Source organism: Strigops habroptila, chromosome 2 (assembly GCF_004027225.2).
Source record: "Strigops habroptila isolate Jane chromosome 2, bStrHab1.2.pri, whole genome shotgun sequence".
Lineage (NCBI taxonomy): Eukaryota > Metazoa > Chordata > Aves > Psittaciformes > Psittacidae > Strigops > Strigops habroptila.
This window is the reverse complement of record NC_044278.2, coordinates 23,523,674-23,541,035: the sequence shown is the minus strand read 5'-3', so window position 1 is coordinate 23,541,035 and position 17,362 is coordinate 23,523,674.

The following is a 17,362-nucleotide window of genomic DNA, read 5'->3' as shown; positions in this document are numbered from 1 at the left end:
CCTTAGAGAGAAGGAAAATGTAATTCTTGACTAGATAATAATTCTCTAAGCTTGTAGAAAATCTACCTACAGTATCATTCAGAAATGCTACAAAAAAGTAGTCATCTTCCCAAGGTCAAGAAAAATTAGAAGCCAATTTTTTTTTTTTTTTTTTTTTTTTTGCTCTTGTTGCTTAAAACCACTCCTGCAAACCGCTCTGACTTTGCATGATTAAGGTACCAAAAAATAACGATGATAAAGAAGTGGCAGATCTTTCAAATACCCAGAGATAGTTAGGCATACACTTTTCAGATTCTGTCATGACTCCATGATTTTCCAGGTCACTGTGCAGACTTCTTGTATCCTTCTGAGATATCCTTCTGTATTCTGAGACCCTTAATTTTCCCTGAGAACATTCATCTCAATGAGTTCAGAATTCCACTCCAGGGCATCTAAAAACCAGTAATGCAGCCTCCAGTATAAGTGAATTCTGTCTGTATATGATATAGGATGGATGAAGGCCTGATTTGGATAACCATACTGGTGCAGCACTGTGTCCAGGCTAATAAGCACTGCTGAGAGACTGTGAGTAAAGATGTACTAAAACTATGTCCATAACAAAACCAATTTTAAAGAAAATCGGCATTGTCAAAAACCTTAGGAAATCTTGTCATCATTCTTCATGAATATGAACAATCATTATAATCACATTTTTCTCTACAACCTTGTTAACACATGAATGAATTGTAAAAATAGATGTAGTTCTGTCATGTAGATGTAATTTCAAAGCTAACAACTGAAGCATTACACTGATGTCCAACCAGGTTTAATGTAGAAGAAAGACGTATAAAAGCATGAAAAACAATAACTCTACAGTCTGGTCCTAGAGCTTCTTTCCTCTTACATTTCTTTAAGGATATGGTAAGCAGTATTTAAAGAAAAAGTAAGGAGGAAAACCTCAATGCTGACTCTTTTTAATACTCATGCACAAGAAGCTCAGACATTGTACAAGAAGAATTTGTAGAACTCAGAATTGGTTGCAAACTTAAAAGCCAGTGACTGAAAACTGAACTTTAGATTACAGACATAAATTAGAATGGATGAAAGAAAATTAAGGGGAGTAGAAAGAGCTAGGAAAACATTAGGAATTGGTTTTTGACCATCTTACATTTCAGTTTGTACTTGGATAAACACAAAAGCTTTTCTAAAAAGTTAATCAAAGGTTGTACACATCACTCTTTGCTCTCAAGTTTAATGCCAACCTTATGAAGTTTAACCAAGCCAAGTGCAAGGTCCTACACCTGGATCAGGGCAATTCCAGGCACTGCTACAGGTTGAGAGGAGAAGAGATTCAGGGCAGCCCTGTGGAGAAAGACTTGGGGTGTTGGTTGATGAGAAGCAGCAGTGTGCGCTTGCAGCCCAGAAAGCTAACCATCTCCTGGGCTGCATCAAAAGAAGTATGACCAGCAGGTCAAAGGAGGTGGTCCTGCCCCTCTACGCTGCTCTCGTAAGCCTCATTTGGAGTATTGTGTACAGTTCTGGTGTCCGCAACATAAAAAGGACATGGAGCTGTTGGAACAAGTCCAGAGGAGGGCCACAAGGATGATAAGAGGGCTAGAGCACTCCCCATATGAAGACAGGCTGAGAAAGTTGGGGCTGTTCAGCTGCAGAAGAGGCGGCTGCGTGGAGACCTCATAGCAGCCTTCCAGTATCTGAAGGGGGCCTATAAGAATGCTGGGAAGGGACTCTTCCTTAGGGACTGTAGTGATAGAACAAGGAGTAATGGCTTCAAACTTAAACAGGGGAAGTTTAGATTAGATATAAGGAAGAAGTTCTTTACTGTGAGGATGGTGAGGCACTGGAACGGGTTGTCCAAGGAAGTTGTGAATGCTCTATCCCTAGCGGTGTTCAAGGCCAGGTTGGACAGAGCCTTGGGCCACATGGTTTAGTGCGAGGTGTCCCTGCGCATGGCAGGGGGGTTGGAGCTAGATGATCTTAAGGTCCTTTCCAACCCTAACTATTCTATGATTCTATGATTTTACTTTTTTTTATCAGTAAACAGACACATATAGGGCAAGTTTTTTCTCAGGCAAACAGATGAAAATTAGTCTTACATGCAGTTACTAAGGTGTAACCGAACTGTAGTTGTAACACTGAATCTGAAGCTGTGTCTCTGCAAACTTTATACTTTACCATATGTTACTTTGGGTGTACACCTGTGTGTAGGCATGTATACTGATAGAAACCTGCTTTGAGTAAGGAGATGTTCCAAAAACACAAGAGGGAACAAACCTCATTTGTTGCAATCAATTAAAATGTGCTCTTAATTTCCTTTTAGTAAGGCCCCTAAATGCACTGACACTTCTGAAGGGAAATCTCACAACCGACAACAAGTTGGAAGAGGAGCACCTGCTAGTTTTCTAGTACACAGTGAATTTCTCGATTTTTATGGACATGGAATCCAACACGATCCTGTACTTTAACTGAACTCCTGGGACTGATTCAAGATTTATAAGACAAGATAGTCTAACTCTAATGGAGTCCAGATACTGTCTTCAAAAGAAGACTCCAGGAGCATAATCCAAGTGTTGATAGAAGCTTTTCATTTCTATGTAAGAATGGTATCATAATTATCATAATAAATCACCATAATTAACCTTACTGGTAAACTGAATTTGTTCTACTCCAATATCCTAAGGCAAGATCCTGGATTAATTAAAAAGGAAAAATATTTGTTTACTACTCTTTCTGTTTTTAACTTTATTTTAAGTTTCACCAAGCAGACAAGACTGTTCCGTGTTTCAAATTTATCTTAGTTTAAAGGAAATCTATGTTAAAGATTAAAAGTTCTTCGGGTGTTCGGGTGCTTAGTAAGGAAACAGTGCAGACACACCTATGTCAAATATTTTGGCCTGTTGCAGTTCTGTCACATATTTTGGGACAGTTCACATTTTATCTTTGACCTTCTCATAAAGTACTTTCCTTTTCTCTGCCTCTTTCCTGCACTGTTTGTTACCCCCTAACTACACCCTGCTCTGATGATTAGAAATGTTCCATACAGACTTCCAGGGCTTAAAAGTCATAGAGTCATAGAATCATTCAGGTTGGGAAAGACCTTTAAGATCGAGTCCAACCGTTAACCTAGCACTGACAAGCCCACCACTAAACCATGCTCCTAAGTGCCCCTTCTACAGGTCGTTTAAATACCTTCAGGGATGCTAACTCCATCACTTCCCTGGCAGCCTGGTCCAATGCTTGACAACCCTTTTAGTGAAGAAATATTTCCTACTCTCCAATCTAAACCTCCCTTGGCACAACTTGAGGCCATTTCCTTTTGTCCTATCACTTGTTACTTGGGAGAAGAGACCAATATCCACCTCATTACAATCTCCTTTCAGTTGGTTGTAGTCAGTGATAAGGTCTTCCCTAAGGCTCCTTCTCTCCAGGCTAAATGTCCTGGTTTCAGCTGCAACAGTTATTTTTTTCTTCTTCCCTGTAGCTGGTGCAGTGTTGTGTTTTGGCTTTAGTCTGAGAACAATGCTGGTAACAAACCAGCGTTTTAGTTGTTGCTAACTAGCGCTTACCCCGATCAAGGACTTTTCAGTCTCTTGTGCTCTGCCAGTGAGGATGGGTATGGGAAGCCGGGAGGAAGCAGAGACAGGACACCTGACCCAAATTAGCCAAAGGGGTATTCCATACCACAGCACGTCATGCCCAGTACATAAAGTGGGGGGAGTCACCCAGAAGGGCAGATAGCTGCTTGGGTCGGGCTGGGTATCAGTCAACGGGTGGTCAGCAATTTTATTGTGCATCTCTTGTGTTTATTGTGTTTTTCTCCTTTCCCCTTTTAGTTTTATATTGTTATTTCCTTTATCAGTAGTAGTAGTAGTAGTAGTAATAGTAGTTTTATATTATACTTTAGTTATTGGACTGTTCTTATCTCAGTCCGTGGGATTTACATTCTTTTGATTCCTCCCCATCCCACCTGGAAGAGGAGGGATGAGTGAAAGGCTGTGGGGTGCTGAGTTACCAGCTGGGCTTAAACCATGACACTAAACAACCTTAGTTCCCTCAGTTTCTCCTCATAAGACTTGTGCTCTAGAGCCTTCACTAGTTTCCTTTGCCCTCTTTGGACACACTCCAGCACCTCAGTGTCTTTCTTCTAGTGAGGGCCCAAAACTGAACACAGGATTCACTGTGGCCTCACTAGGGCTGATTACAGCGGGACGATCACTTCCCTAGCCCTGCTTGTAAACTTACTGAGAGTGCACTTGATCCCCTTGTCCAGATCATTGATAAAGATATTACACAGAACTGGAAAGTCTATCAGCATACTTCTTCCATAAATATTTAAGGTACTGGAAGACTTGCTCTTGCCAGGTTACCTTTTTAGCTAGTAATTTTTATTTTATTATTTTTTCTTTGGTTTTAAACCATTTAAAGATGAATTTGTCTATTCAAAGAGGATCATTTAAGAAGCGATTGCCCCTTGTGCGCATAAAGTATGTATGACACTGAGATAAAAGCATCTCATAATTTAAATCTCATTAACTTTGTCTTAAACATACTGTTAACAAACATCTTCTGCCTAAACATATTGCACATTACCAACAACGAAAAAGATAAGAATGGTGTTTAGACATGTAAAGATTTAAGAGCTGTAGATGCCACTATGACCCAGACAATCTATAAAGTCACTAATGAATTAGCATGTGATTAAAATCTCTGCTTTTATGAGAAGTGATTAAATGGATTCTCATTCTGTTCGTTTGTTATTATCTATTTCAATTGTCACTATCATCAAGAACATATCAGACTCAGATTTCTGTAACCTACAACCTACACACTAATAGAATGACAAACTGGAATCATAGACCTTCAGTCAGAACCATTTACTGTGCTTCATTAGAGCAACATTGTCCAAGTCAAGTGAGGAAACTTGTCAAGAGGCTTTTTTATTCTGTGTCCTGCAATCCTGCTTAGTGTAATCCACTAAACAATTGACACCACTACAGGCAAGTAGTGAGCAAGCACCAGTACCTGTGCTTGCTCACTACTTGCCTGTAATCCTATTCTGTTCAAGAAGCAGATGAAAGTTCTTTTTTACCTTAGGCATTGCACTGCATATCAAGGCCTAAAAACGTTATGCTTCCCTCATATATTAGGTGGTTTCGGAAAATATGTTCTGATTCCCCAGGGCAAGGTTTTTATATGTCACTGCAGAGACTATTGTGCTTCTAAAGCTGGACATTACAAGGATTGTGTATAAATTACTTTTGAATTATTTAAACTCAACTCAGTTTAGAAGCAGTTCATTTTTAAGTGCTTTATAGACAGATAAAACACCATGTTATTTTTTGGTTTAAAACCTTGAATTCTTGGATCCTTGAATACATCTGTATTGAAATTACTAAAAAAAGCAAAGAAAGTTTGGAACTATTAACAATTTACAGGTCTTCCAAGACATCAAGGATACACTTCATGCTTACTTTTCCAAAAACAGCTATCTATCAGACAGACTGTGTAACCTGTGCCAGAGGCAGCCCTTCCTCCTGCCTCCAGAGCATCAGAAAAAGGTATGTCTAATGACTGGAAAAAATTTCTTTGAACCTACTCTCCACACACCTACATAGCACCTAGAGAAAGATTTGGGCAGGCTACCTGAAGTCTTAAATCCAGAATGATTTAGCTCAACAGAGAAATGTAACAAGGGACAGATCTCTAGAATTTTATAAGCACTACTGACACTGAAGCTTGTAAGCCTACAAGCATTTCTGCCACTAACATTGCTAACTTAAGCAGTTCTTGTTTTCCTGGTTGCTTATGTCCTTGTGTCTTCCTGTCCTGGTAATGACAAATCACTTTTCAACCTAGCAAAGTGATCCATCTTGTGTACTACCTTTTTTTTTTTTTTTTTTTTTTAATACATCTTGAGCAAATAAAGGCTTAGAGGAATTTCATTCCTATTATGGCAGTAAGCAGGTTTTGTCTGTCCAATATTCTTCAATAACAAATGAAGTTGCTGCTTATTTTTCTTCTTAATTAGACCAATAATGGGATGGTAGTGGCCTCCTCCTGCAATCATCCTGTTTGGCTAAGAAGTACTTTGGGAGGTGGAAGAGAATGCCTTTTTAAAACTCTGCCTTGACAAACTGGGATGGGATTTGTGAATGTGGGATCTGAAGATATTAATTTGCCTTTATCAACTATACTGAAACTTTTTTTTTCCTGGGATGTTTTTCACATGATACCTTCTGTAGCTCACCACACGTCTCACTTTGCAATGTGCATCACAGAGGAGCAATGGGACTTTCCGCCAGCCTCATTCCTAGAAACACCTATGTCCAGGCAACAGGCGTGCTGGCATCTGTGATATCTTGCCTGTATATCCATGCTCATAGATTTCTTAGTGGCCAGCTTCTGATATAGCCACCCTTACACTTTTCAGGTGTAAGCAATTTTGAAATGCTTGGTCTCTTTATGATACCAGACATCAATTTGAATACAAATCTTGCATTGTATTTTGTCCCATTATCCTGGTTTTGATTGGGAGGGAGTTAATTTTCTTCCTAGTAGATGGCACAGTGCTACACCAACTACAACACCCCTCTCAGAATTATACCTCAGATATAACATGATTCATTTGACGTTATCTTTCTGCACTTGGTTTCTCGGGCACATGGACACACATGCCAGTATTTCTGAGCCTGGAAGATTTGGGATGAAGAAACACTTTAGAAATTGCAGTCCATTCCTGCAATGCAGAATTTCACTCAAACATCTACAGAAATCTTCACCATGAATGCAAAAGTTGTTGAGATTAGCTGTGAAAGCCCTAGGAAACAGGTGTTACCTCATCAAGCCATAACAAAGTATGGTACATATGCATCCTGTGCTGGTGCAGGTGGGAAGGCGGGGATGGTACCAATTTTGTGGAACTATTCAGATGCACAAAGTGTTGTATTCCACAAACTTAAAACCAGGATGGCAGCTATATCTGAAAGTAGCCCTACCACAGAGAAATTCCTAGCTGGCTATCTTGAAACATCACAAACTTATTTTAGGATTAGGGCTTACCTTAAGCATGCAAAACTGACGTCAACACAGTAGATTGAAAACTAATATTATACCCTAAATCTGCTCTTTTTATCATTAATTTTGTGCAGCAGAACATGCTTTGAAGTCTTGAACAGTTTCTGAATTTTGTTGCTTTATACAAGATTCTGCATTTTGTTCTTTATAATATTTTATAGGATACAAACAGTTATAATTAAGTATCATAGAAAGCATACACTTCTGGATACTTGACATCTTTCATGTAGTAACCACTCTGTAGGAAATTGCTGTTTCAGCATTTATATGGCATTTATACCTGCTTAAGTGAGCGAGTTAAGACTTCTTTTTTACTTCTTTGGGTGGATACAGTTTAGAGAACAACTCAGTAACATAGATTTTAAAATAGAACACAGTCCAAACCATGACCATTCCCTGCTGAAACAAAAAACACACAGCTGAAAAAGCTAAGCTTACTGAAGCACCAATGAATTTACAAGGGTCTACATAAGGAGCATAAGGTTTTCCCAACAGTACTAAAATTTTATCCTTTAACTCGGCTTTGCAAGATTTCTTTGTCACGTAAGTCTGTCTTCAATCCACATCTAAAGATGCAAGACTGAAATTCCATATTTATAAAATAGACTTGTCTGTTTTCAATGGGAGGGAAGAATCAGTACATAATATTCCGGATGCACATCTAAGAAAATCTCAAGTGCTACCTGCCATTATAACTTAAAGCTCTTTGCACAGAAAAACATTCCCATGTGGGAAAAGATGGAAGAAAGATAAGGGTGTCAGCAGGTGGCAGTGAGATAAGCTGTCAGCTGAGGTCACCAAGATTGCTCAGAAGACTAAAGTGACTTCAATGCCTTGATAAATTGAGTCCATAGCTTTTTTTAATTTAAACCAATTATAGCAAAGAAATTTTCCTACGGTACAACTATGCAGTGGTCTCACTTATGCAATCTGTTACATTGTGACATTCTCCCCGTTGCCAAGCAGCCAAGAATAAGTATAAAAATAAAGCTTCAGAAAAAAAAAAAAAAAAAAAAATTTTATTTGAAATAAGCTGGAAAAGCTCAAATAAGTACTGAAAGAAGCATACTACCATGTCCATTTAACTTCACCTAAAATTTCATTTAGTACAAAGCAGAGGAACCTTTAAATCTATTTAGTTTTGTGAAATAATATTTAGATGTTTGAGAAAGGCATGTAATAAACATGTGTTATACAAGAAAATAAAAATTATTGCTTTTGCCTTGAATGTTGTCAATATAACATTAGTCCTTCTCATCTTCTTCCTAAGTTTGTTTTTTTCCTTCAAAACCCAGTATTTTACAATATACTTGGCTGTTCCTACTTTCTTTCTGCTCTCTCAGGTTGTCTCATTTCACTGTTAGAGAAAAAATGTTCTGCAACAAAAATGATTCTGGTCCTCATTTTGAGACTTAAAAAAATAAGTAAAATTCTTTAGATCTTGTCTTCAGTGTCTACTCAAGGAGTTAGTTAATTTAGTCCTCTTTTTTAAAAAATACCAATTTCAGTGAAAAATAACAGAGTTCAAGTATATTTGTACAGCTTCCAGTTACAATAATAGGTTGTTCAAGAGTCCTAACTATTGCAACTGCTCTTGTTGAAACTACCTTATTTGGAGCAGAAAAAATTCTACATAAATTATATAATGGTATGATTTGAAAAACCAGGTTTAAGTCTGTTGGAACAAAGAAAAAGGAATCAAGCTTCAGACAGGAAAGGTGGGATATAACTGCTGTGTTATAACCCAGATAATAATTTAATTTGAAGTGGTAAGATATCACATAGCAGGGGGTTGTTCATTTTGTGTTCATTTGCTGCAAATTTTTTATACATATATATCTCACAGAAATATGTGAGATATCAAAAGATGTCAAAACAATAGCAAGGTCCTACTAGGTGCTTCACAGTCACAAGAGAATAGACTAAATTCTCCCATCAACAGCTTGTACCCTAAACTGACAAACCAAAGCAAGTAAATAGGATACCTCAGACAAACATCGTTGAGGTGGACAAAAGCTCACTTTCAGTTAACCTTACTGCACCAGAATCTGCTACCTTCTCAGCTGTCAAAGTATACAAATGAATACACATCACAGAATCGTAGAATGGTTTGGGTTGGAAGGGACCTGAAATATCATCTAGTCCCAAGCCCCTGCCATGGGCAGGGACACCTTCCACTAGACCAGGTTGCTCAAAGCCCTGTCCAGCCCGGCCTTGAATTCTTCCAGGGATGGTGCATTTATATACAAGCTTACAACAGTCCTTGCTATCATCTCCTGTTTCAGGTCAATTAGGTCTATATAGACTAACTATGGGTCTGGCCTCAACAAGCTTCTTCAGCTGACTACTATCATGCTGGCAGGCTAAAAGAAGGAGAAGGGACTTTACACATCTTTACCAACATGAATCAAGAGAACTTCAAAAAGGAACCTGCATTGCGTCTAAACTGCATTACATCTATTCTAAAGCCATCTCACTCTACATGGGTATTCAAAACATCTCTGCACAAAGGAGCTCTAGAAAGGAAAAAGGGTATAAGTGATTAGACTGAGAGCAACAGCAGGGCAGCATATCTGCAGGATAAAGTCAGCACATATGGATAAGAGATACCAGCCACCCCTTTGGCCAAAGGCAGGGAATTAGAGGAGGCACTATTACATGCTAAGGAGAAACGCTAGGAAAAATGAGAAAAAATACATCACAGAGTCAAATCAGAACATGCTCCCACTAAAAATTGAATCAGATAATTTTAAAACATGTCAAATAGGAATGTCTACACCTGAAGGCTGAGAGGGTGGAAGGTGACTTTCAGCCAGAAGGTGCTAAAGAGTAGCTGAGAAGAACAGTCTCTCCCACTAGCTCAGCTGCACTAGGAAAAAAACACGACTGCAGCTGTAATAAAAGATGAAATATGATGAACTGATATTTCCCAAGTCCTAAGATTAGAGTATTAACCAAAAAGCCAAACTACTCCATTTTGTACACTATTTTAAAGCATGTTAATATATATCTAGGTTCTAATAACACTGCCATCTTTCTGAACAATTAATAATTTTTAAAGCATTTGCTCCTTAGGAATTTATTCCCCAGTTCAGTGCTAAGTAAATTAGATGCCATGGTCGACGTTCATTCTTTCTGCTGCATTCTCTTCTGTTTCTTCTGATAGCACTTCTAGTTAAAATATACTTTTGCAGTCACAGTATGAGATGAGAAGCTGTTCTTCCTTATTAACATGGAAACATTCACTTTAAATTTCTTTTCCACCATTACAAGCTACTAAAGCATCTACTGTACTTTATGCCAAAATAAAATGAAGTTGCAGAGTCAAACATTTAAATAATGTTTTTGTGCAATTAGAGATTTGCTGAGCATTTCAAAACAAAAACAAGTCAGAGCCATCCATATTCTGTGCCAAGACCATTCGAAAACAATCTGCCTTTATAAAAACAGGGTGGAAAACACTATTTCCAAGAATAAAAAGCAATTACTTTTAAGCGAGTGAGATTTGGGATTTGATGTTTGCTGCTGAAATCCCTAGTAGTTAATGAGTCACATTGCTTTGCTTCAGTCACCTTGCCTTGACTGACACAACACAACGCAACACATACTGTTGAACAAAGTCAGCCAGAAAATTTGAACTCATGTATTTTATGGAAAACCGAGCTTGAAGTGGAAAAAAGTTCTTTAAATATCTGTACTGAAAAACAAATAACTTGTGTTCAGGAATTTAGGGGCCTCATTAGCAGTGTAAAGTGAAGGAGTGGATATTCTTCGCCCTGGTATTGGAGCTGTATAGTTTTGGTTGTTTTGTTGGTGGTGGTTTTGTTTGGGTTTTTTTCCTAAAAACCATGCAGTTGCAGTAAAAACCTTCTCTGCAGGCAGTAGGAATGTCACCTCCTAAACCGTATAGAGGCATATTGTTGAAAGCTGAAAACATCTTTAACTGCCTGTTCTTTCTTTTTTAATTTCACCCAACAGAAGGAAGATTAAAAAGATATAGACATAGGTAATAAGCAGCATACTAACGGCAGTTAACCCCCTTCCTTCTTCCCCCAGCTTCTATTGCTGAGCATGACACCATATGGTCTGGAATATCTCTTTGGTCAGTTGGGGTCAGCTGTCTCAGCTGTGTCCCCTCCCAGTTCCTTGTGCACTCCCAGGCTACTCACTAGTGGGGTGCAGTGAGTGGCAGAAATGGCCTTGACTCTGTAAGCACTGCTCAGCAATAACTAAAACATCCCTGGTTTATCAACACTGTTTTCAGGACAAATCCAAAACGCAGCCCCATACCAGCTACTATGGTTGTAGCTGCTGCTATGAAGAAAATAATTCCATCCCACCCAAAACCAGAACAACACCGAAGGTTTCACAAAGCTGCATGTTTTCCTGAGTTACAGGAAGAGAAATGAACAACAAATACTATCTCATTCACATGTAAATACTCTTACTATTTAAGGTTTTCTTATCTTTCTGTTAATGAAAAGGAAAACTCAATACAGCTTTATTACATGTTCTGCCCATCAATTAAAAATATTTTTTTCTATTACTTCAGTGCCTCTTTTAAAGAAAATAGTACCATGAATCATCCATAAAGTACGCCTTTTATAATAATTAAAGAAACAGGCTAACAATTACTTGCTATGTGATACAGCATATAATTCTCTATAAAACAGTGCAGTTTTGTTAATTTGGTACATAAAAGGCCCCATTTTTGCATCATAGTCCAAAACACCTTGAGATGTTTTAATTATTTTGTATAAAAATACCAGGATTTGGAAGTAAAAAAAATCAGAGAAGGAAAGAAGCAATGATTAAGTAATATTTCACAATAAAGAGATTCTTATCACCTAATGAAAAGATCTGTTAGACAAAATCCTCCACACAAATATGATTCTGTTCTTCTAAAAAGAAAACTACATCTTCAAAATAGTTTTCTTACCCATCCAATCTTTTTCCGTGCTTGTGTCAGAGGCATCATAATCTAAGAGAAAATAACCTGTCTCAAGTAAATGCAGAAGAAGAGTCCTTTGCAGTCAAGTACACAATGTATTTCTCCTAAAATTTTTTTCATATAACATATACAGTATTTCTATAGTTTATCTTTCAGATCAGTATAGGGGAAGATATAGCTATATCACAACATATAGCATGCATTATAGCATGCATTATAACATACATTATAGCATGCGATTATATCTCATAAATCACAGGTTGCTTGAAAACTTAGAAAACTTATGGCAACCAGAGATTTTTAATTCAATTTATATCTTAAACCAGAAAATTGTGTCCTATTCTGAAATAATTCCATTATCAATAGTACTTGCAGGATATGGTATTAAGCGATATTAATACGTGTGAATAGCAAAATCCAATTTAAAAAAATGAGTAAAGAAATAAAGGCCATAGGCAGAAATATCTAAAAGTACACTCAATGAACAAAGTTTTATTTTATGCTATTGAATAATGTTACTAAGCAGTGGCTAGGAGCTACAGTTGTTCCAAACTATGTTTTATAAAGATACAAGCATAAGAAAAAAAAGCACAGAGATCCTTATTAAAAAAAAAGGCCTATTTGCCACTGTGTTTCTACCTTACAGAGTTGTGCGAGTTTTTTGAAGTGTTAACTTCTAGCACATTTCATCTGGATAAGAGTGCTGATTTAAGAAAATATCCATGAAATGAAGAGACCCCATAAAGGGCACAGGAAAATTTTAATCACAATTAAAGCTGAAGAACAAAAATTGTAAATTGTGAATGATACAAAACTGCTTTTGTACAAACTTGAATATGAGTTTTGTTCCCTTGAAAATTAACAAAATGGACAAAAAGGAAAATGAAGATGTGTTGTACTGCTGTTATCACCAGCTGCACATTTTATTGTTTGTCATGGAAGTTAGGACTTTAACAGTGAAGTGGCAGTAATTGTATCTTGCTATCCTGAAGTATCAAGGTTTTTTTTATACCAAGGGATCAGTCCTCAGCCCAATTTGTGTGAACATCAGGAGAATATAAATAGCTTATGAAAGGACAGCTCATCCTGAAATTGTGATTCAAAAGCTGACAGAGGATATCTTGAGCTGCTTCAAGGGACTGAGATTCACAATTGTGTACTTATGTGTATACAGGTCTCCAATATCACCAAGTATTCTTATGCAGAGATTAGTTTCCTGCACTCTATTTAAACACTTCGCTAACAGCCTCAGGGGCTACCTTAGTCTTTAGGCTGTAGAAATCTTTGGCCTTTTGTAATTGAGTAGTATGAAGTAAGGATGCTATGGCGATTGTCACCATTTACTCATTTTGCTTGAGGATAAAAACTATTCTATTTGAATGTTTGACTCCCTGCTTGAACTTGAAATTGTTGGCAATGAATAGAAAGAACTCAAATAACCCAAACCAGAGCTGAATGCTTAGAATGAAACACTTCAGTTTGTTTCTTTTTCATTTAATTTTATTTCAAAATGAAAAAGTTAAAATTATTAACAATTGCAAAACATATAGCATTTTTATTGCTGAAAGTAGAATTCACCATGAATGTGAAAATACTTTGGACCCATCCCAAACAGCTTGATTAAGCAAATATATTACAAATCCAGAAAATGCATCTTTTCATCTCTAGGGATATCTAGCATAACTCCAGTGAGGATATGCTTGAATTTTTGATCCTCCAAATCTAGATGCTTTGGAATCAGAGTCCAGAAAAGATGCTGAGATAGTCTCCATACTACCCTTCAAGGAAGGACAAATCCAACACTCCAGCCAGCAACTTTGTTTATGATCTGCGGCTTTGTTTCTCTGGACCTCTGCAGTGCAGTATTTCCCTCTGCCTCGGCCATCTGAAATAGATACTCACTCTTAGCCTTTGGCTATGAGAAGTATGCTATGAAACTTGAGTATTTGTTAATGCAACTTGTAAATCCTGCTGTGTATTTCAGTAAGAAATTCTTTGTTATTATCCAGGTACCTTACAATCACACTTAAGCTGGACCAAAAATACATGCAGACAAAAGTATTTATAATGTTGATAATGAACAAAATGACAGAAGATATAAGTGAAATGAAGCACACAATCTATTTATTTTAAGGTAAAATGGGGAAGGTGTGTCTCCTCCTTATCTAACTGAATTGCTGTCCACTTTGATCACAATGTGGATGTTGGAATCTCAGTTTTGGTCTGTGCCTTGTACCTCCAGATCCCATTAATGCATGTTTATTCATATGCTTCTGTGAGATAAAGCATCCTACACAAATTTTCCTAAGACCCCTTTTGGGAGCATACCTAAAAGGGATGTTACATCTAATAACCACAACTTCCACAGTCAGCTATATTAAATTCTCATTTCTTAAACACCGTGATAACAATGGTATAATGAAAATAGACTATTGTCTTGCAGAATAACTGCAGGTGTGAATCACCATTTTCACGATGGATGATCCTTTGTTTCTCATTTGCTTGTACCTCATTCTAAAACCGAACAACTTTTTAGGTATGTATAAATAAATGTTCTTGTTATCGTTTGTACAAAGACCTGAAATCCATTAAGATGGATTTTGTAAAGCGCCATGGTTCCAGAGAAATAATATTGTCTGTATACTATGAATCATCTACTTTTACTCAAATCACCGATTTGTAAGGGATAGTTTGGCTAAACCCAACATTTTTTACATATTGCTATTACCTTTCTAGAATATTTACTTGATGCTGCCTATTCTAAAATTATCTATAGGAAGGGAAAAGTCAAATTCTAGATCATTTGATATCAAGGAACTCTATTCCAGACCCACGTTTTTCCCCCTCACACAACACTTGCTAAAAGAGTAGAGATGCAAACACAGTCTTCCTTTTTTTTTTTCAGCAATTACTACTTTTGAGCTTTTTATCTGTAAGTAAGTCTATAGAGGCACTAGCTGCTGCAAAATTGCTCAGAAGGGAAAGCAAGGGCAATTTCTAGCATGAGAAATAGGACAAGCGCATTACTCAACCAAATGTTTAGACATCAGAAAAAATAGAGATATGCTTCAGGAAAAAAAAAAAAAAAATCAATACAAACGTGAAACACTGGTTATTGCCAGTGATGAACAAGTCTGATTCTGCTCAGGCTTTGGTTGGGGTTTTTTTGCCTTTTCATTTTTTGGGGAGCTTTGGAGTGGGAAGGGGGGGGGGGGTAGTGGTGTTTTTGTTTTGTTTTGTTTTCCTATCAAATAACCTGAATTACATATCCTGAAAAATTTTGAGACCAGACCTGGTTTTGATATTTCTATTGACTTCCCACATTTTCTTGTGCTCAGGATATGAATTCAGAAGTTTCAGAATTACTAGCATTAGATCAAAGATATTTGATTTAACTTAAAGGCTTCTCTTTTGCTTATGTTATTCAGCAGCCCCTCCGAACTTGGTTCAAGGCTGAAGGGAAGCCAGTGCTGCTCACATTTAGGCAAATGCCTCTGACCCTCCTTAAACTCAGCAGCCAGGCCAAAAATGACTAGTCCCTCCAATACCCAGTTCCACAGGCCTTCTTTGATCATTACATGTCCTCCAGCTTCACAGCTAGGGGAAGATTTGCATTATTTCTGGGGTCATTGGATAGGTCTCTGTTCCATTTCATCTTTTCCTGTAAAGTCTCACATGCAGTGGCCCAAAAGAAAAAGAAGGTGGGGGAAGGGGCACAAGCTTTTTAATTAAATCAGGTAACGCTGAATTTTTAAAAGAAGGAAAATAATGAAAGACTAAAAGCTAGTAGTAAATTTTTAAGTACATAGCCACTGATAAAATATAAACCTATAAACCCTAGTCACGCTTGACTGTAAAAACAAATATTCACATTCCATTAACATATTACGTTCTTATTCAAATATAATTGGGGATTCAAGAAAAAAAATTTTATTGAATCAGTTTCGTAAAATTTCATTATCTAAACGCAAATCCCATTACAATCTGAGCATTAGAATTTGATTTTTTTGATTGATTTGATTAGAATTTCTATTAAGAAAATGCCACATTTTCATAAATAATTGTCTGTAAAAACATTAAGAAGCCTCTTAAAATTCTGTTTTGCAGGACATCTTTCTAGTCTGTAATCTGGTGAAGACTACCTTCTTAATAACACTTCAATTTTAGTAATGGAGAAGAATGGAAAAATGCTCAGCTACTCTTGTGAAAATCTCCTATCACAGCTAAGAAACAGCCAGGGCACCATTCTCTAAATAGTATGCCACTGTTTTGGCATTTCAAAGGGGTTTTTGTAAATACCACTGAAAATTTTGTATTGAAGAAGGAAATTCAACATATGAATAATAATGAAATACGTATATTTGAGATGTGAATTTAGGCTAAAATTGTTTATTATGAAGACCATGATGTAAAGTTCAATTCCTTAATGCTGAATTCATTGGTAAATGGTTTATTTTACACATTACAATGATTCTTAAAGTATGCTTGAGCTATTTACTTATTCCCAAATTCAGTTCACATATAACAATGTCTACATGCAAATCTGTAATAACATTTTTACATTGAAAATGATCTTAAGGTAATGAATCAATATGACAAAAATATTCATTATTTGGACTTAATGTATTCTTATGTTTTCTATAACCTTGGAAACCTAACATTACATTGAAGCATTATTTTAAATGTACAGGATTGCACTTCAGTATTCAAGAAGGTGTTCAAAACAGTGAAAACAATCTGGTCTGATTACAGCATCTTTTGATAAGATTCATGATAGTATTTGTGGCCTGGCAGCTTTATTCAGGCATTCAGATTCACCTAGTTAAAAGACAGATCACAGATGATAAAAATGCAGTACGCACAAAGCTGAGAGGAACATCTATTCCAGTGAGAAAGACAGCTCTCCATTCTGAACAACCAGAACTTGAACAATGTTCTGACAGGGTCCTAGCGAGACTATATATTCTGAACAGTGAATAAGTGAAAATCAAACATTTATTCCACTTTCACTGCTTTTTAAATATACTCACTATGCTAGCTCCCTGTTTTACTGACAGAACAAAGCTGTCTCTAGATTGTATTGCATCCTGTGCAGTCTCAAGAGGTTTGTTTACAAATTTCTAATTAGGTGAACCTATGAAATCTGACCGAAGCAAAAGGATCATACAAGTCAGAGTGGATAATTTGAAGGCAATCTTATCATGTGGGTATAAATAAGGCCAGAAGCTGTCCTGCTGAATCTTATTAATCTTGGCAGTGATTTCTTCAAGGAAAATCTTGGTTTGATTTTCAGATTTTAAGGTTGAATTTGCAGGGTAAGCAGAATGAAAACATGTTCCC